The sequence below is a fragment of the Macaca mulatta genome, chromosome 2 (assembly GCF_049350105.2).
Source record: "Macaca mulatta isolate MMU2019108-1 chromosome 2, T2T-MMU8v2.0, whole genome shotgun sequence".
Taxonomy (NCBI): Eukaryota; Metazoa; Chordata; class Mammalia; order Primates; family Cercopithecidae; genus Macaca; species Macaca mulatta.
The window spans coordinates 114,435,150-114,462,024 of record NC_133407.1 but is presented as its reverse complement, the minus strand read 5'-3'; the positions used below and the strand labels follow the sequence as shown (position 1 = coordinate 114,462,024).

The following is a 26,875-nucleotide window of genomic DNA, read 5'->3' as shown; positions in this document are numbered from 1 at the left end:
CTAAAACTACTAAAAACAGCACATAGAATTACCTTCTGACTACATGTATAAAGTATACATGAAATATAAATTAATTGTGTGTCTAGATTTGGGTTCCCTTCTCCAAGACATCTTATCATATATATGCAAATATTTCAAAATCTGAACAAAATCTGAAGTATTTTATATAACAGAGACTCAAACTGTACTGATATATCCAAATGGCCAGTTAGCTTACAACGAAGTGTTCTTCTTTTGTTTTTTTTTTTTTTTTTTTTTTTTAAGTAAATAGTGTCTCACTATTTACTTAATGTAGCAATAGTGTCTCTTTTTTTTTTTTTTTTTTTTGTAGCAATAGTGTCTCACTTTGTTGCCCAGGCTCGTCTTAGACTCCTGGACTCAAGTGATCCACCTACCTGGGCCTCTCAAAGTGCTCAGATTACATGCGTGAGCCACCACGCTCAGCCAACGTGTTCTTAATCATTAGGAAAAAACCAAAATTACATTGACATGTTAGTAAATGCTCAGCAGAATAGATAAATGAAAAAGACTGACAAAACCAAGAGTTTTGGTGAAAGATAAAAAGATACAGAAAACTGGTGGTGGCTCACACCTGTAATCCCAACACTTTGGGACGTTGAGATGGGTGGATCACTTGAGGTCAGGAGATCAAGACCAGCCTGGCCAACATGGTGAAACCCCATCTCTACTAAAAATACAAAAATGAGCTGGGCATGGTGGCAGGCACCTGTAATCCAGCTACTTGGGAGGCTGAGGTAGGAGAATAGCTTGAATATGGGAGGCAGAGGTTGCAGTGAGCTGAAATCACACCACTGCACTCCAGCCTGGGCAACAGAGTAAGACTCGGTCTTAAAAAAAAAAAAAAAAGAAAAAGATACAGAAAACCTAAAATTGTCATACGTCATTGACAGAAGAGTAAATTTGCATAACTATTTGGAAAGTTGTTGGGCAGTGTCTATTAAAGTTAGCATTATTTTCTCAACACATGATCACTCTCAATGATAGACCATATGTTAGGGCACAACACAAGTCTTAAAACATCAAGTATCCTCTCTGACCACAATGGAATAAAGCCAGAAATCAGTAACAATAGAAATTTTGGAAACTATACAAACACATGAAAACAATATGCTCCTGAATGACCAGTGAGTCAATGAAGAGGTTAAGAACGAAATTGAAAATTTTCTTGAAACAAACAACAGAAACACAACATGCCAAAACCTATTGGATATAGCAAAAGCAGTACTAGGAGGAACATTTATAGCCACAAGTATCCATGTCTAAAGGAGAAAAAATTTAAATAAACAACCTAACAATGCATCTTAAAGAACTGGAAAAGCAAGCACAAACCAAACTCAAAGTCAGCCAATGAAAAGAAAAAATAAAGATCACAGCATAAAGAAATTTAAAAGAAAACAAAACAAATGATCAATGAAACAAAAGGTGACTTTTTGAAAAGATAAACAAAATTGACAAACCTTTAGTCAAACTAAGATAAAAAGAGAAAACTCAAATAATAAAATCAGAGATGAAAAAGGAGACATTGCAACTGATACCACAGAAAAATCAAAGGATCATTAGTGGCTACTATGAAAAACTATATGCCAATACACTGAAAAATCTGGAAGAAATGAATAAATTCCTAGACACACACAACCTACAAAGATTGAACCATGAAGAAATCCAAAACCTGAACAGAATAACAACAAGTAATGAGATCAAAGCCATAACAAAAAGCCTCCCAGCAAAGAAAAGACACTCAATGGTTTTACTGCTGAATTTTACCAAACATAAATGCCAACACTACTCAAACTATTCCAAAAAACAGATGTGAAGAAAATACTTACAAACTCTTTCTACAAGGCTGGGATTACCCTGATACCAAAAGCAAAGACACATCAAAAAATAAAAACTACAGACCAGTATCTCTGATAAATATTGATACAAAAATCCTCAACAAAATACTAGCAAACCAAATTCAACAACACATTAAAAAGACCATTTGTCATGACCAAGTGGGATTTATCGCAGAAATTCAAGGATGGTTCAACATATGCAAATCAATCAATGTGATTAATCACATCCACAGAATGAAGGACAAAAACCATATGATCAACTGATGCTGAAAAAGAATTTAACAAAATTCAACATCCCTTCGTAATAAAAATCTTCAAAAACCTGGGTACATTAGAAACACACTTCAACACAATAAAAGCCATATATGACAGATTCACAGCTGGTATCATACTGAATGAGGAAAAATCCGAACACCTTTCCTGTAAGATCTGGAACATGACAAGGATACTCATTTTCACCACTGTGATTCAACATAGTACTGGAAGTCCTAGCTGGAGCAATTAGACCAGAGATATAAAGAAACAGCATCCAAAGTGGAAAGAAAGATGTCAAATTATCCTTGTTCCCAGATGATATGACCTTATATTTAGAAAAACCGGAAAACTCCACAAAATAACTATTAAAACTGATAAACTCGGTAAAGTTGCAGGATACAGAATCACAATATGAAAATCAGTAGCATTCCTATATGTCAACAGCAAACAATCTGAAAAGGAAAGCAAGAAAATAATCCCATTTACAATACCTACAAATTAAATACCTAGAAATTAATTAAATCAAAGAAGTGAAAGTTCTCTACAATGAAAACTACAAAACACTGATGAAACAACTGAAGAGGACACTAAATGGAAAGACAGTCCATGGATTGGAAGAATTGATATTGTTAAAATTTCCATACTACCCAAAGCAATCTACTGATTCAATGCAATCCCTATAAAAATACCAATGACATTCTTCACAGAAATAGAAAAAAACAATCCTAATATCTGTATGGAACCGCAGAAGACACAGAATAGCCAAAATCATTCTAAGCAAAATGAAAAAAACTGGAGGAATCACATTAATAACACTAATTTTATATTTAAGAGATTATGAAAAGTTTGTATACCATGTTGTAGAATCTGGACTGCATTCGAGAGATGACAGCAAATCAATGGAGGTATTTAACCAGAAAATAATATTATCAAATAGATTCAGGAAACTGATTCTGAAAGCATTGTACAGAATGATGGGTATAACTGTTGAGGGAGGTGGAGAATGTAAGAGAGAATGAGCCAAAAACATGCCAAATTGTAAAGAATGCTAGGAAGAAACTGCATGAACTAAAGGGCAAAATAACCAGCTAACATCATAATGAAAGGCTCAAATTCACACATAAAAATATTAACCTTAAACATAATTGGGCTAAATGCTCCAATTAAAAGATACAGACTGGCAAATTGGATAAAGAGTCAAGACCCATCATTGTGCTGTATTCAGGAGACCCAACTCATGTGCAGAGACACACACAGGCTCAAAATAAAGGGATGGAGGAAGATTTACCAAGCGAATGGAAAGCAAAAAAAAAAAAAAAAAAAGAAAGAAAGAAAAAGAAAAGAAAAGAAGGGGTTGCAATCCTAGTCTCTGATAAAAACAGACTTTAAACCAACAAAGATCAAAAGAGACAAAGAACGCTATTACATAATTGTAAAGGGATCAACTCAACAAGAAGAGCTAACTATCCTAAATATGTATGTACCCAATACAGGAGCACCCAGATTCATAAAGCAAGTCCTGAGAGACCTAAAAAGAGACTGAGATCCCCACACAATAATAATGGGAGACTTTAACACCCCGCTGTCAATATTAAACTGATTAACAAGACAGAGGTTAACAAGGATATCCAGGACTTGAACTCAGCTCTGCACCAAGCAGACCAAACAGAAATCTACAGAACTCTCCACCCTAAATCAACAGAATATACATTCTTCTCAGCACCACATCACACTTATTCCAAAACTGACCACATAGTTGGAAGTAAAGCACTCCTCAGCAAATGTAAAAGAACAGTAATTATAACAAACTATCTCTCAGATCACAGTGCAATCAAATTAGAACTCAGGATTAAGAAATTCACTCAAAACTGCTCAACCACATGGAAACTGAACAACCTGCTCCTGAATGACTACTGTGTAAATAACAAAATGAAGGCAGAAATAAAGATGTTCTTTGAAACCAATGAGAACAAAGACACAATGTACCAGAATCTCTGGGACACATTTAAAGCAGCGTGTAGAGGGAAATTTATAGCACTAAATGCTCACAAGAGAAAGCAGGAAAGATCGAAAATCGACACTCTAACATCACAATTAAAAGAACTAGAGAAGCAAGAACAAACAAATTTAAAAGCTAGCAGAAGGCAAGAAACAACTAAGATCAGAGCAGAACTGAAGGAGATAGAGACACAAAAAACCCTTAAAAAAAAACAAGGAATCCAGGAGTTGGTTTTCTGAAAAGATCCACAAAATTGTTAGACTGCTAGCAAGACTAATAAAGAAGAAAAGAGAGTAGAATCAAATAGATGCAATAAAAATGATAAAGGGGATATCACCACCGATCCTACAGAAATACAAACTACCATCAAAGAATACTATAAATATCTCCACGAAAATAAACTAGAAAATCTAGAAGAAATGGATAAATTCCTGGACACATACACCCTCCCAAGACTAAACCAGGAGAAATTGAATCTCTGAATAGACTACTAACAGGCTCTGAAACTGAGGCAATAATTAAGAGCCTACCAACCAAAAAAAGTGCAGGACCAGACAGATTCACAGCCAAATTCTACCAGAGGTACAAAGAGGAGCTGGTACCATTCCTTCTGAAACTATTCCAATCAATAGAAAAAGAGGGAATCCTCCCTAACTCATTTTATGAGGCCAGCATCATCCTGATACCAAAGCCTGGTGGAGACAACAAAAAAAGAGAATTTTAGACCAATATTCCTGATGAACATCAATGGGAAAATCCTCAATAAAATACTGGCACACTGAATCCAGCAGCACATCAAACAGCTTATCCACCAAGATCAAGTTGGTTCCATCCCTGAGATGCAAGAACATACCCTAATCAATAAACATAATCCATCACATAAACAGAAACAAAGACAAAAACCACATGATTATCTAAATAGATGCAGAAAAGGCCTTCAACAATATTCAACAGCACTTCATGCTAAAAACTCTCAATAAACTAGGTACTGATGGAACGTATCTCAAAATAATAAGAGCTATATATGACAAACCCACAGCCAGTATCATACTGAATGGGCAAAAACTGGAAGCATTCCCGTTGAAAACTGGCACAAGACAGGGATGCCCTTTCTCACCACTCTTATTCAACATAGTGTTGGAAGTTCTGGCCAGGGCAATTAGGCAAGAGAAAGAAAGAAAACGTATTCAATTAGGATAACAGGAAGTCAAATTGTCCCTGTTTGCAGATGACATGATTGTATATTTAGAAAACCCCGTTGTCTCACCCCCAAATTTCCTTAAGCTGATAAGCAACTTCAGCAAAGTCTCAGGATACAAAATTAATGTGCAAAAATCACAAGCATTCTTATACACCAATAACAGACAAACACAGAGCCAAATCATGAGTGAACTCCCATTGAAAATTGCTACAAAAAGAATAAAATACCTACGAATCCAACTTACAAGGACCTCTTCAAGAAGAACCACAAATCACTGTTCAACAACATAAAAGAGGACACAAACAAATGGAAGAACATTCCATGCTCACGGATAGGAAGAATCTATACTGTGAAAATGGCAATACTACCCAAGGTAATTTATAGATTCAATGCCATCCCCATCAAGCCACCAACGACTTTCTTCACAGAATTGGAAAAAACTACTTTAAAGCTCATATGGAACCAAAAAAGAGCCCGCATTGCCAAGACAATCCTAAGCCAAAAGAACAAAGCTGGAGGCATCATGCTACCTGACTTCAAACTATACTACAAGGCTACAGTAACCAAAACAGCATGGTACTGGTACCAAAACAGAGATATAGACCAATGGAACAGAACAGAGCCCTCGAAATAACACCACACATCTACAATCATCTGATCTTTGTCAAACCTGACCAAAAACAAGAAATGGGGAAAGGATTCCCTATTTAATAAATGGTGCTGGGAAAACTGGCTAGCCATATGTAGAAAGCTGAAACTGGATCCCTTCCTTATACTTTATATAAAAATTAATTCAAGATGGATTAAAGACTTAAATGTTAGACCTAAAACCATAAAAACCCTAGAAGAAAACCTAGGCAATACCATTCAGGACATACACATGGGCAAGGACTTCATGTCTAAAACACCAAAAGCAATGGCAACGAAAGCCAAAATTGACAAATGGGATCTAATTCAACTAAAGAGCTTCTGCACAGCAAAAGAAACTACCATCAGAGTGAACAGGCAACCTACAGAATGGGAGAAAATTTTTGCAATCTACCCATCTGACAAAGGGCTAATATCCAGAATCTACAAAGAACTTAAACTAATTTACAAGAAAAAATCAAACAACCCCATCAAAAAGTGGGCAAAGTATATGAACAGATATTTTTCAAAAAAAGACATTTATGCAGACAACAGACACATGAAAAAATCCTCATCATCACTGGCCATCAGAGAAATGCAAATCAAAACCATAATGAGATACCATCTCACACCAGTCAGAATGGTGATCATTAAAAAGTCAGGAAACAACAGGTGCTGGAGAGGATGTGGAAAAATAGAAACACTTTTACACTGTTAGTGGGTGTAAATTAGTTCAACCATTGTGGAAGACAGTGTGGCGATTCCTCAATGATCTACAACCAGAAATACTGTTTGACCCAGTGATCCCATTACTGCGTATATACCCAAAGGATTATAAATCATGCTACTATAAAGACACATACACACATATGTCTACTGAGGCACTGTTCACAATAGCAAAGACTTGGAACCAACCCAAATGTCCATCAATGATAGACTGGATTAAGAAAATGTGGCACATATACACTATGGAATACTATGCAGCCATAAAAAAGGATGAGTTCATGTCCTTTGTAGGGATATGGATGAAGCTGGAAACCATCATTCTGAGCAAACTATAGCAAGGACAGAAAACCAAACACTGCATGTTCTCACTCACAGGTGGGAATTGAACAATGAGAACACTTGGACACAGGAAGGGGAACATCACACACCGGGGCCTGTTGTGGGGTGGGGGAATGGAGGAGGGATAGCATTAAGAGAAATACCTAACGTAAATGACAAGTTAATGGGTGCAGCACACCAACATGACACATGTATACATATGTAACAAACCTGCACGTTGTGTACGTGTACCCTAGAACTTAAAGTATAAAAAAAAAAAAAGAAATGATGAAGGTCTGTGGAAGCAGAGCTTGAGGGGAATGGGTAGCTTTGGAAAGTATTTAGGAAGTACAATTGATGAGACTCAATCTTTTGAAGGAGTGAAGGAAAGGTAGAAGTCTTTGGCAACTTCCAGGTTTCTTTACAAAGAATCTGAAGGAGTATTTGGGAGTACAGGAGAAGCATTTTAAAGTATATTGATTTGAAGTATCAATGGGATCTACTAGAGAGGTACAGTGGGTAGTTGGCTGTAAGCAATACACAAAACAATTTTTTTAAATCCCTTCTCTCATGAAGTTTACATTATTGGGGAAAGGAGAGAAAAGATAATTAAGCTGAATAACTAGGTTATAACTTAGAGGTGATAAGTGCTACAGAAAAAAAAAGGAGGATTGGGAAATAAGAAGTGTGAGAGGAAACATTTATCATTTTATTTTATTTTATTTTATTTTATTTTATTTTTGAGATGGAGTCTCGCTGTGTCACCCAGGCTGGAGTGCAGTGGCCCGATCTCGGCTCACTGCAAGCTCCGCCTCCCGGGTTTACGCCATTCTCCTGCCTCAGCCTCCGAGTAGCTGGGACTACAGGCGCCCGCCACCACGCCCGGCTAGTTTTTTTTGTATTTTTAGTAGAGACGGGGTTTCACCATGTTAGCCAGGATGGTCTCGATCTCCTGACCTCGTGATCCACCCGCCTCGGCCTCCCAAAGTACTGGGATTACAGGCTTGAGCCACCGCGCCCGGCCAAACATTTATAATTTTAAACACAGTGGCTAGGAGACTGGCTGAGACTGACATGAGCAGAGACACGAGGGAGAGAGAATGAGCTGTGAAGATAACTAAGTGGGGAGCATTCTAGGCAGACAGAACTGGAAAGACAAAGGCTGTAAGGTCAATGCTTGCTTGGCACTGACATACTTAAAGAATACAAAAGAGACTAGGGTAGCTGGAGTGAACTAAAAGAAAGGGGCAAAAGAGAAAGCAGGAAATAGAGTCTCATATATAACCAAGGGCAGATCCAATGAGACCATTTCTAGAGTTCTGCTTCTACTCCAGGTTAGATGATAGCTATTGGAGGGTTTTAGGCAAAAAAAAAAAAAAAAAAAAAAAAGACATCTGGTCTTTGATTTTGAAACATTTCTCTGGATGTTAGTTGGGGGAAAAATGGAAGGGGCAAGGGAGGGAGGAGAGAAACCAGTTAGGAGATTATTGCAGCCATCACATAAACGATGATGATGAGGGTGAGAATAGTTCAGGTGGCAAGTGGTCAGATTTAGATGTATTTTGAAAGTAGAGCTGACAGAACCTGCTAAATGTTTGACTGGAGTTATAGTATGAGAAATTCCAGATGTCTTTTGCCTAAACCATTGACTGAGATAAATACCAAGAAAGGAACCATTTTGCTGATACAATATGGAATTCTGTTTGGGAGCTATCGAGTTTGAGGTGCTTATTAGACATCAAAACAGAGATAAAGTTTAGTTAAAAGTGTGGAGTTCAAGGAAGCAATATGCACTGAAGGAAGTTCAAGGAAGCAATCTGCAAGTCTGGAAGTCAATGGTGATAATGGGGAGAGGGGACAGTGGCAGGATTGGGTATAAACAGGAAAGAAGAGGTCAGAAATTAAGTTTGGGGGCGTCAGCAGTGTTAGAAACATAGAAAGATGAAGAGGAACCAGTAAAAAAAAAATTGATAAAAGTTACTGGTGAGTCAGAAGAAAAAAATCTGCCTTAGTGCAGTGTTCTAGAGGTAGAGAAAAAAAATCTCAAAGTGAAGGGAGTAATCATCTCTGCGAACAGACTACTGAATTCCGCTTAGAAATATTTTTAAATCTTCTTTTTAATCTTTACTTCAAAATAATTTCTTTAAAATGTGACTCAAAACATAGGATGATATGACATCATAAACAGTATTTTCTCTTAAAATGAAGAATGTTTCATGCTCAGTCAACACAACATATAAATTAAGAAATAAGAAGACTTAGTTGCTCCACCAATCTTAAATGAATAAAAGGACGTTTAAAATTAGATTAACTCCATATATCCAAGACGATGTTGTCAAATGAAATATGAAACGTAAAAGATGTGTAGGCCTGAATGAGTAATAGTTTAAGAGTAAGAATACTATGGGAAAATATATTCCACTTAAGTAACTTATAACTATATAGCAAAAGTCATTGTGATCATCACTGTTCTACATTTCCAGTCTGACCACCTAATGAGATATTATGTAGGAGGTTTGTTAAAAAAAAAAAAAAAAAAAAAAAAAAAAAAGACCTTAAATCTTTTCTTCAAAATGTAGTTTGCATTATAGTAGAAAGGGGAGAGAAAAGAATAAAATTAAATCAGTAGAATAATGCAGTATTACAAATTATCTACTACAATCATTCTAGTATATCATACTACTAAAATCATGGTTTCAAAGTTTCATAAACACAGTTGGAATCACAATCTCTACCATATTTATGACAAGAGAAACTTAAACCTAATCCATTATTTTAGTTCTCTATTGCTGTATAACAAATTACCCTACAACTTAGAGCCTGGAAATCACAAATATGATCTCATAGTTTTTATGGATCAGGAATCTGAAGTGGCTTAATTAAGTAGTCTAGCTTAGGATCTTATGTGAGACTACAATTAAAACACGTTAGCCAGGCTGCTGTCATTTCAAGACTTGGCTGAAGTAAAGTCTGCTCTTAAACTCACTCACATGGGCCTCTCCATAGCTTGCCTCACAGCATGGTAGCTGGATTCCCCCACAGTGATTGATCCAAAAGATAGAGACAGAAAGAGACAGAAAGAGAGAAAAAATGGGCATCCAAGATGGAAATTCCAGTCTTTATAACTTAATCTCAAAGATGACAACGTACATCATTTTTACTGCATTCTATTCACTAGAGGCAAGTCATTACATCAAGCCCACACTCAAGTGGAGGGTATTTCATGCGAGTGTTAATTATCTGAAGTCAATGAGCATAATTGGAGGCCATTTCAGAAGCTGCCTAACACACCTACCTTTCCCAGCTACGTACATAGTTAAAATTTCTTGATTCTTAGGAAGGTAGGCTGTTTTGTTGTTGTTTTTACTTTAAGTGTATTAATTTTTTGGTAATATCCTAATGGCTAGCAGTTTTTCCCCAGCAAACCCAGAACTCAACCCATTTCACCAACACCTGGACAAAAATTGCTCAAATCCAAACACATTTGGAAATATGTATTTCCTTTTTCTCTGAATAGAATGTGTCCAAGTGAAAAATTACATTGAAGACATTCCAAGAGGCAAATATGTTATGAAATTGTACCAGCCTATTGTATCAAAAAGTAGGAGAAGCTGATTAATGATAGAAAATCAAAAAGTTGGCATAGAAAATGGGTAAAAGTTACCTACGAATTCTCCAGTATGGAAAATGTTAAGATTTCCCACTTGGTATCAGGTCTATTACTAACAAATAGGTTCAGTAAGATCCATCATGCATATATATAAATCATTAGGGTAAATGTATGCCTTTCACTTGCAGCTCTATGAATTGTTTTGGTAAACAGTAAACTGTACTATAACTAAAAATTTATCTCTAGATGTTTTTAAGTTTCACCAATATATAGAGAGAGAGGGATTCAGAGATTACAGAATTTCACTTGTAAATTGACCTTACCTCCTTACCTGCTTTGCTGTACAGCTCTCTGCTTCCATTCCCAATCAGCCTATAGACTACAGAGTAATGTATTGCTTAGGCTGGACACACTTTCTGCTAGAAGACTGACTAGCGCCTCTTTAAAAAATATGAAGAGTCACTAAGATCTATTTGAGGTTTTCTTCTCATCTTCTTTTCCCCTTAACTACTTTTTAATGAATCAATAGGAAAATGCAAAGCACTGAAAAGAAGAGAGCTACAAAGATAGTCTAGCTATCTGAAACATTTTATGTTAGGAATATATATTCACGTTTCCGTCTTTATGTTTCTAGACTCTATGCCCCATATCTAAGGAGTAATCTCTTTATTATATTTGACGAGTCAGAGCATACCACATAGACTTAAATAATGCTTTCCAGAATGAATAATAATCATTTAAAATTAATCACATTAACAGATCAGTTATTTCTTTTCAAATACTTTGAGGTTGAAAGGGTCAAATATAGCTTAAGAAAAAAATGTCATACCAAGTGGAAATGTAATTTGTCTAAGATCACTAAGTGGGTCAGAAAGGAGCTACAAGCTTTTTATCCCAAATGACAAGGGAATAAACAATAGGAGGGGTGATAAGTCTGAGTGCAGAAAACAGTCCTTTTAACAAATTGAATTTGTCAAAGTTCAAGGCTTTTTAAACAAATGTGGTTTTGAAACAACTGGATATCCAAATGCCACCGCCCCCCTAAATAAACCTTGAATCTTACATAAAAATTAACTTAAACTGGATCACAGTTATAAGACTATACAACTTACAGAAAAAAATATAGGAAAAATCCTTATAAGCTGCGGATGAGCTAAGAATTCATAGTCTTGATATCAAAAGCATAATCTATAAAAGATCAATAAACTTGGATTTCAAAATTTGAAACTTTTGTTGCGTGAAGTTACAACTAAGAAATGAAAAGACAAACTATAGACAAAGAGAAAATATCTGCAAATCAAATATCTGACAAAGGACTAATACCCAAAATATAGGAAAAACTCTACAATCTCAACAAATAAACTAATTTTAAAATTAGATAATTCACTAGAGAGGATATACAAAGGAAAAATCAGCTGGGTACGATAGCTCATGCCTGTAATCTCGGCAATTTGGGAAGCTAAGGTGTGAGGATCACTTGAGGTCAGGAGTCTGAGATCAGCTTGGGCGATATAGTGAGACCCTGTCTCTACCAAAAAAAAAAAAAAAAATAGCTATGCATGGTCATGTGTGTTTATAATCCTAGCTGCTGACGATGCTGAGGCAAGAGGATTCCTTGAGCCCAGGAGTTTGAGATGGCAGTGAGCTATGAATGCAATACCACTGCATTCCAGCTTGGGTGACACAGTGAGGCCCTGTCTCTTAAAAAATAAAAATAAAAAATTAGTCATGAAAAAATGTTCAACATCACTAGCCACTAGTGAAATTAAATTAAAACAATGGTGACAGACACACCCATCAGAATAGCTAAAATAAAATATACTGACAATGACGAGTACTTTGAGAATGAAGTACAACTGGTACTCTCATATATTACTGGTAGGAATGTAAAATGTGACAATTTTGGGAAACAGTCTGGCAGTTTCATAAAGTAAAACATATACTTACAGTATGATCTAGTGATTCCACTCCTAGATATTCACCCAAGACAAATAAAAAGATACATCTACGTAATACATACACCTGGTATTCGTGACTGTAAGCATTCTCCAGAGAAACAGAACAGGATGTCTACATACAGAAGGAGACTTATTACAGGATTTGCCTCATGCAATTATGGACACTAAGAAGTCACAAGATCTGCAGTTGGCAACTTTGACACCCAGGAGAGTCAATGATGTAGTTCCAGTCCAACTCCAAAGGCCCAAGAACCAGAAAAATCTATGATGTAAGTTTCAGTCTGACAGCCAGCAGGTTCAAGACCCAGTCAGAGCCAAATGTTTCCGTTTGAGTTAGAATGTAGGACAAAACCAATGTCCCAGCTCCGTAAGTTAAGCAGGAGGAGTTCCTTCTTACAGGAAAGTCAGTCCTTTTTGGTCTGTTAGACCTTCAACTGATTGGATGAGGGCCACCTACACATGGGGAGGGCAATATACTTTACTCAGTCTATTCATTCAAAATGTTAATACTGCCCAAAAACGCCAGATTAATATCTCACCAAATATTTGGCAGCCCAATCAAGCAGACAAAATTAACCATCACAACTGCTTTATTCAAAAAAGACCAAAATTGGGAACAATCCAAAAGTTTCCCGACAGGTAGATAAATAAATTGTGGGATGTCCATCAAATAGAATTCTACTCAGGATAAAAATAAATTAACTGGGTGATGTTAGAAAATGGCAGAACAGGCTGCATGTGGTGGCTCACACCTGTAATCCCAGCACTTTGGGAGGCCAAGGAGGATGAATCACCTGAGATCAGGAGTTCAAGACCAGCCTGGCTAACATGGCGAAACCCTGTCTCTACTAAAAATACAAAAATTAGCGAGGCATGGCGGCGCGTGCCTGTAGTCCCAGCTACTCGACGGGCTGAGGCAGGAGAATTGCTTGAACCCAGGAGACGGAGGATGCAGTGAGCCAAGATGGTGCCACTGCACTCCAGCCTGGAGACAGAGTGAGACTCTACTTCAAAAAAAAAAAAAAAGAGAAAAGAAAAAGAAAATGTTAGAACAGGCACCTCTAAGTGTTTGTTCCCTTATAGAACCACTGAAATATAAGAAGAAACTATTAGAACCAACATTGTCAGAACTCTGAAAACCAAGCAAATGCTAAACCAAGATAAAGGCAACTTGAAAACGAACGTTTTGTGGTGGTTTTATCTGCCGTTGTCCTAGCCCTTCCCCAGCAAGGCAACAGTCTTAAAGCAGTGGTAGCAGTCAGGCAGCAAGCTGTGTTCCCAGTGTGAGACCCTGGTCCCTGGTTCTGAGGGGAGCAGAAGAGACTTTATTCACAAATTATTTTATCTGTCTTTTCTAACTTGTCTATTTAGATACCTGAAATGCTGCCACAAGGCACTTTTGTCTATTTTGCCTGATTTGGACATAGGCTGAAAAAGTGGCTGGCATTGTTCAAAAACACTGTAAGATGAACTTACAAACCATAGTCGCCTGGGCAAAAGATCATGGGGTCAAAACATATAACAGGCCATTCAAGGTCCAGAAGCAAAAACCTGAGAAAGATTCTATGGGAAATTAGAACATTTAAAAGCATCCAGGTATACAAGGGAATTTAGAAAGCATACACATGCTAAGAAAAGACCAGAGAAGACCCTCAGTTTTCACTTTGGGCTGATCCCTAGTTCCACTGCAAGCCTAACTAGGTGTTGAAGCAGTGGCCAGCACAGGGCCAGTCTACAAAGAAAGGGAGTGCTATTTAGTTTTATTGTGTGTTGTTTTACTGTTTTTTAGTTTATGGCATTCAATGAAATCTATTAAAATTATAGATGAACCCAAGCTGAAGAAACAGAGACACTTAAGTGATCATACACAACAAGGAATGCAGTCTTTGCAAAAATAGTTTGAAAAGTAAAGAGACCTTAATCATTTTGGTCTATTAGCAGGACTGAACTGCCATTTACCAAGAAGGAGAAGTCTGAGGTGGGAAGCAGAGTCTAAGAATTTGTTTGGCACATGCTGAGTTTAAGATTCCTATTGAACACCGAAGTGAAAATGTTGGACAGACAGTGGATATCTGAAACCTGAGTACAAAGAAAGGTTCTAACCACAAATATAAATTTCTGAGTCATCAGTATGAAGAGAATATTTAAAGCTACAAGGCTGGATAAAACCTAGGGTATAAGGAGAGGTCTGGGTACTGTAAATTTTAGAGATCATAGAATGTATGTTTCAACGTAAATAATTAGATTTCTATTTGGAGAAATCCCCAATATAAGTACTTGAGTAAAAGGAGGGGCTGGATGTTATCTCCTTTGAGTCTCCCCACAGCCTGCTATCAAAGTGTCTAACTCTAACCAGAGATCTCCACTGCAATGGCTATGCCATAGTTTCAAGAGCATATGGTCTTTCAATCCCTCTCTTTGGAAATTTCAGATCAAGCTGAAAAACTGACAATATATTAACTAATAACTGTTATTTACACTTACATCTTAACAGGTTGTGCAAACATTTCCTATTTTGGTTGTCATTTTCTGCTAAATGTGCATTTGAGGCATTATTTCTATGGTTTTAAGCAGTAAAATTCTTTAATATTTGCTTCATTGATAGCAATAAATGCTACACCACAATAAGCTATAATTTCAACTATTTTTAATTTCCAGAGGAACATTAGTGTTGGTTAAATGAGCCTAAAATTTTAATAAAACTTAGAAGAATATTACTTAAGTACAGATTAATAACATTTTAAGCCAACATTTTGATATGAATATTTCAAGTTTTACAATTAACCAGAACAACATCCAAAGGAAATAACTTCTGTAATCTTTTTAATCATACTGCAGGATTAGTTGCTAGATTTATGGTGCTTATCTAAATGACAGTTTTCCATGGATAAAATAAAGATGTTTAAACTTTTGTATATTAAATTTAAGTAATCCTTTGCTTATGAAAAAGCCATAACATAATCTTTACATTGTTTATTTAGAATCTGGACATTTTCCACGGAAATAATTAGACATACAGTAGTTAGACCTCTAGGTCTTGAAGAAACTAAAAGATATTGCTATATTAATGATGCTATGATTTTTAACACTATTTGTAAAAATTTTCTAGGAAGAAAGTATTCAGAGCATGGCCTTGGGAATAACAGGTGCCCATGGCTTACGTATCAGAGACTAACCTTCTTTTTATTGTCTCCCTCCCAGCTTTCCAGAAATTGTATCAACTCGTAAACCACGGATGCAAGCTCCAATAGTCTGCAATAACCCTCACTACATCAGAAACACCTGAAGTGTCTGTTGTTTTTTCTTAAAATCAGAGATTCTGATTCAAATACTTGGTGTGCAGCCTGGGCGTATTTTAAAAGCTCTCCAATTAGTCTAATCAAGAGCTAGCATTCAAAGTCCCAGGTCTGGAGTACATCCAGATCTAATGCTGAGGGATGAGGGCTAGGAAGACCTATAACACAAATCTAGCTCCTTTGTTTACTAGCTTTGTGCACAGGGCGATTTTTGTTACCTCTCTAATTCTCAGCTCCTTTGTTTGTAAAATGTGGTTAATATTATCTTCAATGCCATTTCAAGGATTTGATAAAATAATGTCTATATATAGAAAATATTCAAAAAGTATATTACTCATCTGAAAAAGTTTGTAATATAGTACCCCAACATTATATTCTTTAAAAGCAGACCCATTAAAATACATTATATTCTTTAATATTACATCTCATTACAATTGAGAGAAGCAGCAAAGTCTTCAACAGAAAATAAAAAAGCTCTTTCCAGTCTGCTTTATTTTAAGCAAGTAATTTTAGACATCTAATTTTCTCTTCTTGGTAATTGGCCACAATAGGGATTTTAATCTGATTTAGAGAAAAAGCTACCAAACACTCCTCCAACTGATCCCTATGCCTAGCCAATTATTTTTCCAACATCAAAAAGAGCGAGGTGGGTAGGGCGGTGCATTCAACCCAGCCAGTGCAGCACCAAAGCAACCACCAGCACAATGGCTCAGGTGTCAGGGGGAATTTGGTCCTTTCTGGGTCCCATTTCTAAAAAGAGACACTTAACTCTTATCATTTGAGTGTATTTCTCTCCAATGTTTTATTCATTATAAAATAATATACCCTTATTTTTAAAACTCAATATAGACATAAATTCAAAGTCCTCTCTTTTTGGAGTGTGCCTCGCCTACACCTACTCCCATTATCATTTCCACAATAACCAATACTAATGGTTTAACTATATACACACACACACACAAACACACACACATATATATACAAACACACACACACATATACTTCCAAGTTTTTGTCTGTACATTATGATTATCTTTTTTCCTAAAAGATATGAACATATAACATTTTTCCTCACATACATTGCTCTGTAATTTTTAAATTTAATATATACTAGACAATCTTTAACTTCAATAAAAATTCATTTATTCAATAGACACTGTGCATTTTTTACCTTTGGCATAATGAAAATTAATTACGGGGGGGGCGGAGCAAGATGGCCGAACAGGAACAGCTCCAGTCTCCAGCTCCCAGCACGAGCAACACAGAAGACAGGGGATTTCTGCATTATCAACTGAGGTACTGGGTTCATCTCACTGGGGAGTGCCGGACAATCGGTGCTGGTCAGCTGTTTCAGCCTGACCAGCGAGAGCTGAAGCAGGGCGAGGCATCGCCTCACCTGGGAAGCACAAGGGGAAAGGGAATCCCTTTTCCTAGCCAGGGGAACTGAGACACACAACACCTGGAAAATCGGTAACTCCCACCCCAATACTGCGCTTTAAGCAAACGGGCACACCAGGAGATTATATCCCACACCTGGCCGGGAGGGTCCCACGCCCACGGAGCCTTCCTCATTCCTAGCACAGCAGTCTGCGATCTAACCACAAGGCAGCAGCAAGGCTGGGGGAGGGGCGCCCGCCATTGCTGAGGCGTAAGTAGGTAAACAAAGCCCTGGGAAGATCAAACTGGGTGGAGCTCACAGCAGCTCAAGGAAGCCTGCCATTCTCTGTAGACTCCACCTCTGGGGACAGGGCACAGCTAAACAACAACAACAACAACAACAACAACAAAGCAGCAGAAACCTCTGTAGACGCAAGCGACTCTGTCTGACAGCTTTGAAGAGAGCAGTGGATCTCCCAACACGGAGGTTGAGATCTGAGAACAGACAGACTGCCTGCTCAAGTGGGTCCCTGACCCCTGAGTAGCCTAACTGGGAGACATCCTCCACTAGGGGCAGACCTACACCCCATACCTCACATGGTGGAGTACACCCCTGAGAGGAAGTTTCCAAAGCAAGAATCAGACAGGTACACTCGCTGTTCAGCAATATTCTATCTTCTGCAGCCTCTGCTGCTGACACCGGGCAAACAGGGTCTGGAGTGGACCTCAAGCAATCTCCAACAGACCTACAGCTGAGGGTCCTGACTGTCAGAAGGAAAACTAACAAACAGGAAGGACACCCACACCAAAATCCCATCAGTGCATCACCATCATCAAAGACCAGAGGCAGATAAAACCACAAAGATGGGGAAAAAGCAGGGCAGAAAAGCTGGAAATTCAAAAAATAAGAGCGCATCTCCCCCTCCAAAGGAACGCAGCTCATCTCCAGCAACGGATCAAAGCTGGACGAAGAATGACTTTGACGAGATGAGAGAAGAAGGCTTCAGTCCATCAAACTTCTCAGAGCTAAAGGAGGATTTACGTACCCAGTGCAAAGAAACTACAAATCTTGAAAAAAGAATGGAAGAATGGATAACCAGAATAATTAATGCAGAGAAGGCCATAAACGAACGGACAGAGATGAAAACCATGACACAAGAAATATGTGACAAATGCACAAGCTTCAGTAACCGACTCAATCAACTAGAATAAAGAGTATCAGCGATTGAGGATCAAATGAAAGAAATTAAGCGAGAAGAGAAACCAAAAGAAAAAAGAAGAAAAAGAAATGAACAAAGCCTGCAAGAAGTACGGGATTATGTAAAAAGACCAAATCTACGTCTGATTGGGGTGCCTGAAAGTGAGGGGAAAAACGGAACCAAGTTGGAAAACACTCTTCAGGATATCATCCAGGAGAACTTCCCCAACCTAGTAGGGCAGGCCAACATTCAAATCCAGGAAATACAGAGAACGCCACAAAGATACTCCTCGAGAAGAGCAACTCCAAGACACATAATTGCCAGATTCACCAAAGTTGAAATGAAGGAAAAAATCTTAAGAGCAGCCAGAGAGAAAGGTCGGGTTACCCACAAAGGGAAGCCCATCAGACTAACAGCAGATCTCTCGGCAGAAACTCTCCAAGCCAGAAGAGAGTGGGGGCCAATATTCAACATTCTTAAAGAAAAGAATTTTCAACCCAGAATTTCATATCCAGCCAAACTAAGTTTCATAAGTGAAGGAGAAATAAAATCCTTTACAGATAAGCAAATGCTTAGAGATTTTGTCACCACCAGGCCTGCCTTACAAGAGACCCTGAAGGAAGCACTAAACATGGAAAGGAACAACCGGTACCAGCCATTGCAAAAACATGCCAAAATGTAAAGACCATCGAGGCTAGGAAGAAACTGCATCAACTAACGAGCAAAATAATCAGTTAATATCATAATGGCGGGATCAAGTTCACACATAACAATATTAACCTTAAATGTAAATGGACTAAATGCTCCAATTAAAAGACACAGACTGGGAAACTGGATAGAGTCAAGACCCATCAGTCAACTGTATTCAGGAGAACCATCTCACATGCAGAGACATACATAGGCTCAAAATAAAGGGATGGAGGAAGATCTACCAAGCAAATGGAGAACAAAAAAAAAGCAGGGATTGCAATACTAGTCTCTGATAAAACAGACTTTAAACCATCAAAGATCAAAAGAGACAAAGAAGGCCATTACATAATGGTAAAGGGATCAATTCAACAGGAAGAGCTAACTATCCTAAATATATATGCACCCAATATAGGAGCACCCAGATTCATAAAGCAAGTCCTTAGAGACTTACAAAGAGACTTAGACTCCCATACAATAATAATGGGAGACTTCAACACCCCACTGTCAACATTAGACAGATCAACGAGACAGAAAGTTAACAAGGATATCCAGGAATCAAACTCATCTCTGAAGCAAGCAGACCTAATAGACATCTATAGAACTCTCCACCCCAAATCAACAGAATATACATTCTTCTCAGCACCACATCACACTTATTCCAAAATTGACCACATAGTTGGAAGTAAAGCACTCCTCAGCAAATGTACAAAACAGTAATTATAACAAACTATCTCTCAGACCACAGTGCAATCAAACTAGAACTCAGGACTAAGAAACTCAATCAAAACCACTCAACTACATGGAAACTGAACAACCTGCTCCTGAATGACTACTGAATGAAATGAAGGCAGAAATAAAGATGTTCTTTGAAACCAATGAGAACAAAGATACAACATACCAGAATCTCTGGGACACATTTAAAGCAGTGTGTAGAGGGAAATTAATAGCACTAAATGCCCACAAGAGAAAGCTCGAAAGATCTAAAATTGACACTCTAACATCACAATTAAAAGAACTAGAGAAGCAAGAGCAAACACATTCAAAAGCTAGCAGAAGGCAAGAAATAACTAAGATCAGAGCAGAACTGAAGGAGATAGAGACACAAAAAACCCTTCAAAAAATCAACGAATCCAGGAGTTGGTTTTTTGAAAAGATCAACAAAATTGATAGACCGCTAGCAAGAATGATAAAGAAGAAAAGAGAGAAGAATCAAATAGACGCAATAAAAAATGATAAAGGGGATATCACCACCGACCCCACAGAAATACAAACTACCATCAGAGAATACTATAAACACCTCTACGCAAATAAACTAGAAAATCTAGAAGAAATGGATAATTTCCTGGACACTTACACTCTCCCAAGACTATACCAGGAAGAAGTTGAATCCCTGAATAGACCAATAACAGGCTCTGAAATTGAGGCAATAATTAATAGCCTACCAACCAAAAAAAGTCTAGGACCAGATGGATTCACAGCTGAATTCTACCAGAGGTACAAGGAGGAGCTGGTACCATTCCTTCTGAAACTATTCCAATCAATAGAAAAAGAGGGAATCCTCTCTAACTCATTTATGAGGCCAACATCATCCTGATACCAAAGCCTGGCAGAGACACAACAAAAAAAGAGAATTTTAGACCAATATCCCTGATGAACATCGATGCAAAAATCCTCAGTAAAATACTGGCAAACCAAATCCAGCAGCATATCAAAAAGCTTATCCACCATGATCAAGTGGGCTTCATCCCTGGGATACAAGGCTGGTTCAACATACGCAAATCAATAAACGTAATCCAGCATATAAACAGAACCAAAGGCAAAAATCACGTGATTATCTCAACAGATGCAGAAAAGGCCTTTGACAAAATTCAACAGCCCTTCATGCTAAAAACTCTCAATAAATTCGGTATTGATGGAACGTACCTCAAAATAATAAGAGCTATTTATGACAAACCCACAGCCAATATCATACTGAATGGGCAAAAACTGGAAAAATTCCCTTTGAAAACTGGCACAAGACAGGGATGCCCTCTCTCACCACTCCTATTCAACATAGTGTTGGAAGTTCTGGCTAGGGCAATCAGGCAAGAGAAAGAAATCAAGGGTATTCAGTTAGGAAAAGAAGAAGTCAAACTGTCCCTCTTTGCAGATGACATGATTGTATATTTAGAAAACCCCATTGTCTCAGCCCAAAATCTCCTTAAGCTGATAAGCAACTTCAGCAAAGTCTCAGGATACAAAATTAATGTGCAAAAATCACAAGCATTTTTATATACCACTAACAGACAAACAGAGAGCCGAATCATGAATGAACTTCCATTCACAATTGCTTCAAAGAGAATGAAATACCTAGGAATCCAACTTACAAGGGATGTAAAGGACCTCTTCAAGGAGAACTACAAACCACTGCTCAGTGAAATAAAAGAGGACACAAACAAATGGAAGAACATACCATGCTCATGGATAGGAAGAATCAATATTGTGAAAATGGCCATACTGCCCAAGGTAATTTATAGATTCAATGCCATCCCCATCAAGCTACCAATGAGTTTCTTCACAGAATTGGAAAAAACTGCTTTAAAGTTCATATGGAACCAAAAAAGAGCCCGCATCTCCAAGACAATCCTAAGTCAAAAGAACAAAGCTGGAGGCATCATGCTACCTGACTTCAAACTATACTACAAGGCTACAGTAACCAAAACAGCATGGTACTGGTACCAAAACAGAGATATAGACCAATGGAACAGAACAGAGTCCTCAGAAATAATACCACACATCTACAGCCATCTGATCTTTGATAAACCTGAGAAAAACAAGAAATGGGGAAAGGATCCCCTATTTAATAAATGGTGCTGGGAAAATTGGCTAGCCATAAGTAGAAAGCTGAAACTGGATCCTTTCCTTACTCCTTATACGAAAATTAATTCAAGATGGATTAGAGACTTAAATGTTAGACCTAATACCATAAAAACCCTAGAAGAAAACCTAGGTAATACCATTCAGGACATAGGCATGCGCAAGGACTTCATGTCTAAAACACCAAAAGCAACGGCAACAAAAGCCAAAATTGACAAATGGGATCTCATTAAACTAAAGAGCTTCTGCATAGCAAAATAAACTACCATCAGAGTGAACAGCCAACCTACAGAATGGGAGAAAATTTTTGCAATCTACTCATCAGACAAAGGGCTAATATCCAGAACCTACAAAGAACTCAAACAAATTTACAAGAAAAAAACAAACAACCCCATCAAAAAGTGGGCAAAGGATATGAACAGACACTTCTCAAAAGAGGACATTCATACAGCCAACAGACACATGAAAAAATGCTCATCATCACTGGCCATCAGAGAAATGCAAATCAAAACCACAATGAGATACCATCTCACACCAGTTAGAATGGCGATCATTAAAAAGTCAGGAAACAACAGGTGCTGGAGAGGATGTGGAGAAATAGGAACACTTTTACACTGTTGGTGGGACTGTAAACTAGTTCAACCATTATGGGAAACAGTATGGCGATTCCTCAAGGATCTAGAACTAGATGTACCATATGACCCAGCCATCCCATTACTGGGTATATACCCAAAGGATTATAAATCATGCAGCTATAAAGACACATGCACACGTATGTTCACTGCGGCACTATTCACAATAGCAAAGACTTGGAATCAACCCAAATGTCCATCAGTGACAGACTGGACTAAGAAAATGTGGCACATATACACCATGGAATACTATGCAGACATAAAAAGGATGAGTTTGTGTCCTTTGTAGGGACATGGATGCAGCTGGAAACCATCATTCTCAGCAAACTATCGCAAGAACAGAAAACCAAACACCGCATGTTCTCACTCATAGGTGGGAACTGAACAATGAGATCACTTGGACCCGGGAAGGGGAATATCACACACCGGGGCTTATCACGGTGAGGGGGGAGGGGGGAGGGATTGCATTGGGAGGTATACCTGATGTAAATGACGAGTTGATGGGTGCTGACGAGTTGATGGGTGCAGCACACGAACAAGGCACAAGTATACATATGTAACAAACCTGCACGTTATGCACATGTACCCTAGAACTTAAAGTATAATAAAAAATAAAATAAAATAAAATAAAATAAAGAAAATTAATTAGGTAAATAAACAAATGTATTTGTATGTATAGGGTGCATTATTAGGCACTGGGTACACAGCGATAAAGAGAACAGTGCTCATTTTCATGGAATTTACAGATTAGCAGGGAAAACAGTAATAGCTAAATTATAAACACAAAAGATCACTGAAGGTAATCTACATAGTACTGTCATAACAAATACCAGGGACCTATTTCTATAGGACTGCTGGGGAAAGCCTCTCAGATGAAGAGCCAGGGATGAACAATCCAGATAGCAGAAGCAGCATGAGCAAAGATCACAGGTAGGAAACAGGTTAGTACCTCAGCAAATGGGCAAAAAGAAAAGAGGTGCAGTCAGAGACAGAGCCAGGGATTGGCTCTTATTCTAAATACAATCAGAACCACTGCAAGGCTGACCACTGAAGAGACACAATGGTCCCATATGCATTTTTAAAAGTTTGTGGCTCCTGTTGTATAGAAAGAATAAAAGGAAAGGGGAAATTAAAATGCCATGCACTACCCATTTCCTCTTTTCTTCTCTTTTTTCATTTAGGCTAGTGGTTACACAGTTTTCCCCCCTAAGAATCAAATCAGTAAGAAAAGTAGTAAAGAGAAAGAAATTGAAAGTCAAGGTATATTATGGAGATAGAAATAATGGGGTTTATTGTTATATATGTAGAGAAGAAGGAAAATAAATTACAAATAGTTAAGAAAAGGCCAGGCACAGTGGCTCACACCTGTAATCTCAGCACTTTGGGAGGCCAAGGCAGGCAGATCACGAGGTCAGGAGATCGAGACCATCCTGGCTAATACAGTGAAAGCCCGTCTCTACTAAAAATACAAAAAATTAGCTGGGCATGGTGGCAGGTGCCTGTAGTCCCAGCTACTCAGGAGGCTGAGGCAGGAGAATGGCATGAAACCAGGAGGCGGAGCTTGCAGTGAGCCGAGATAGTGCCACTGCACTCCAGCCTGGGCGACAGAGAGAGACTCTGTCAAAAAAAAACAACAAAAAGTTAAGAAAAAAAATCCTGCATACAGTCTTGCAAATAAGAGATCAATAACACGGCCGGGTGCAGTGGCTCACACCTGTACTCACACCACTTTGGTGGGCCGAGGTGGGCGGATCACCTGAGGTCAGGAGTTCGAGACCAGCCTGGCCAACATGGTGAAACCCCGTCTCTACTAAAATTACAAAAATCAGCTGGGTGTGGTGCTCGGGAGGCTGAGGCAGGAGAATTGTTTGAACTTGGGAGGTGGAGGCTACAGTGAGCCGAGATCACAGCACTGTACCCCAGCCTGGGTGACAAAGCAAGACTCAGTCCCCTCCGCCCCAGCCAAAAAGGAGATCAACAATACCTGATGACAGAGTAAGTGGCTAAATAAACTGACGCACCATGTGGGTCCTATTCTACAGGACCAATGCCTGACATTCTGAGACCCTGCCCAGTCTCTCTAGGTTGAAACACCCTTCTTCCCATTATGCCCCTACTTTCTTTCAATATTTCAATCTTATAGATATAATTTCTCTTCCACGCCTCCTGAACTGTTCTCACCAATCTCAAACTTTCAAGAAGGCCTGTAATACTCACTATCTCTACTACTTGTTAGGGAATAGAGAGAATCTTTTATTGCCCTATATCACCTCTCGTGTGTGAACCTTTCTTCCTCTGCAAAGTCTGTAAGCACTTGAAGGTCTGGGACCATATTTTATATGTGCATTCTCCACACTCCATTCTTCCTCTTTCTCCAACTGCCCAACTGAGACCTTAAAGGAGTATGAGCTCAACAAATAATGGCTGTTCGCAAGGTCTTTTTTGCTGCACACATCAACATCTCAGAGACTTATTGCTAAGGACTATGCCTCTTCATTAAATATTAAACAGACTTTGTAGGTGGCACTGATTAAACTGCTAAAAAACACTCCATACCTAGTCTGTTTAAACAGAAACTAACAGCTGGCAACCTTTTGCCAGATAGTTGTAATTTAGGCTTTTTATTATAGATGTAAAAGTTTAAATCAGTTGACTTTTCCAAATGAATGTAATCACTAGAAGAACATTTTTCTATTGAAAAGATAAAAGAACATGTGAAAGTAACAGTAGTACATATAAATATAAAAACACTGTATTAAAATAATACTAAAGATGAGAATTCAAATGCTTTTCATTTAGAAATATGAACATTGAGATAAACACTGAGTTATTTATCTCCTATAGAATGCCTGCTCTTTCATGACATACCTAGCATACCAACATAATTCATTAAGAAAATCATGCTATACATGTTTAGCAAAATTATAAGAAATCTGAGTTCTCATCCTTACTGTCTTTTAATGGTATACAATAATGATGATAACAGGTAACATTTACTGATCTCTTAGAGTGTTCCAGGCACTGTGCTATGTGCTCTTTATATACCTTATCTAATTGAACTCTCACATCAGGCCTCTAAAGTCACACTTTCTCCCTGGGGAATCTTGGGCCCTTCTATGTCTCTAAACATCGCTGACAAACAATTGCATAACCTCACTCTGCAATCCTACTCTGCCTTTGGAAATCTACAACCATATGGCCAACTGTTTACAGATATCTTCACCTGGATATCCAGAAATAAAGTCATCTTTTGTTTTCCCACTTTCATCCCCATCTTTTGACATATACATACTTGTTCTTCAAAATCTTTCCCATTCTTAGGTGTTACATCTTAGCTAACACAACTGATGTCCACTGGCTTTTTTGAGTTAGAAACAGCACAACTTTGACATCACACTACGTTTGAAATCTTACTGCCATCACTCTATAGCTGTGAATGGGTAAGGTACTTAATATCTCTATGTCAGAGTCTCCTTTACTGAAAAGCTGAAGATATTAATAATACTTATCTCACAGGATGACTGTGAGAAGTAAAAGAGAATATAGTAAAATGTTTAAAATGGTGTCCAAAACATTGTAATTGCTTGATAAATTTACATGTGAAATACTTTATAATTTTGACTTCTCTTTTTCCCTTACCAATCACATGCAGTAAGTTGCTGACTCTCACTAATTCTATCCCAAAAAGCATTTCTGTATGAAACCTCTGCCATCCTCCTGGACCAGGCTCTCACTACTTGTCATCTTCACAGGTCCCTCAGTCCTGCCACTCAGTCCAGTATCAATGCTACAGAGGCAGAAATATCTTTCTACTGCTTTAACTCTTTTCTTGTGGTTCCCTGCAGACTCCTCACTGCCATAAAAAAAAAAAAAAAGAAACTTTATAACTTAGGACCAATAGCCTTTTCCAGACCTGTATTAGACAGTTTTACCTCCAAGGCCTTGTGGCTGGGAGGCAGCACAGAGCAGACAGAGCAGAGCCTGATCAACAATAGTAGTAATTTGGGTCTTTGCTCTCCATATCACAGGAAGTCATTAAAGGACTTTAAGCAGTGCAATGGCATGATCAAATCTGAATTTTAAAAAGGTAATTTTGGCTACAATCCCTAGAACAGACTACAGGAGCCTAAAAATGGAGGTGTAGATTCTACTACTGTTGTACTGGTGAGTAATGACAGATCAGAATGAAAGCAATGGAAGTAAAGCCATTAAAGAAATATTTAGTAAAACTATAGAGAACCAGATAGTGAGTTCATATGGATTTTTCATGTGCAC

At 38.0% G+C, this 26,875-nt stretch overlaps 1 protein-coding gene and 1 long non-coding RNA gene across 3 annotated transcripts in view; one reads left to right on the top strand and one right to left on the bottom strand.

Moving 5' to 3' along the window:
* Positions 1 to 26,875, bottom strand: part of DOCK3 (dedicator of cytokinesis 3) — a 698,449-nt gene that overhangs the window by 393,227 nt on the left and 278,347 nt on the right. The window lies entirely within an intron of this gene.
* Positions 215 to 8,292, top strand: LOC144339222 (uncharacterized). The gene is made up of 2 exons (XR_013413990.1): positions 215 to 639; positions 8,031 to 8,292. It is a non-coding gene; the product is annotated as an uncharacterized LOC144339222 (long non-coding RNA).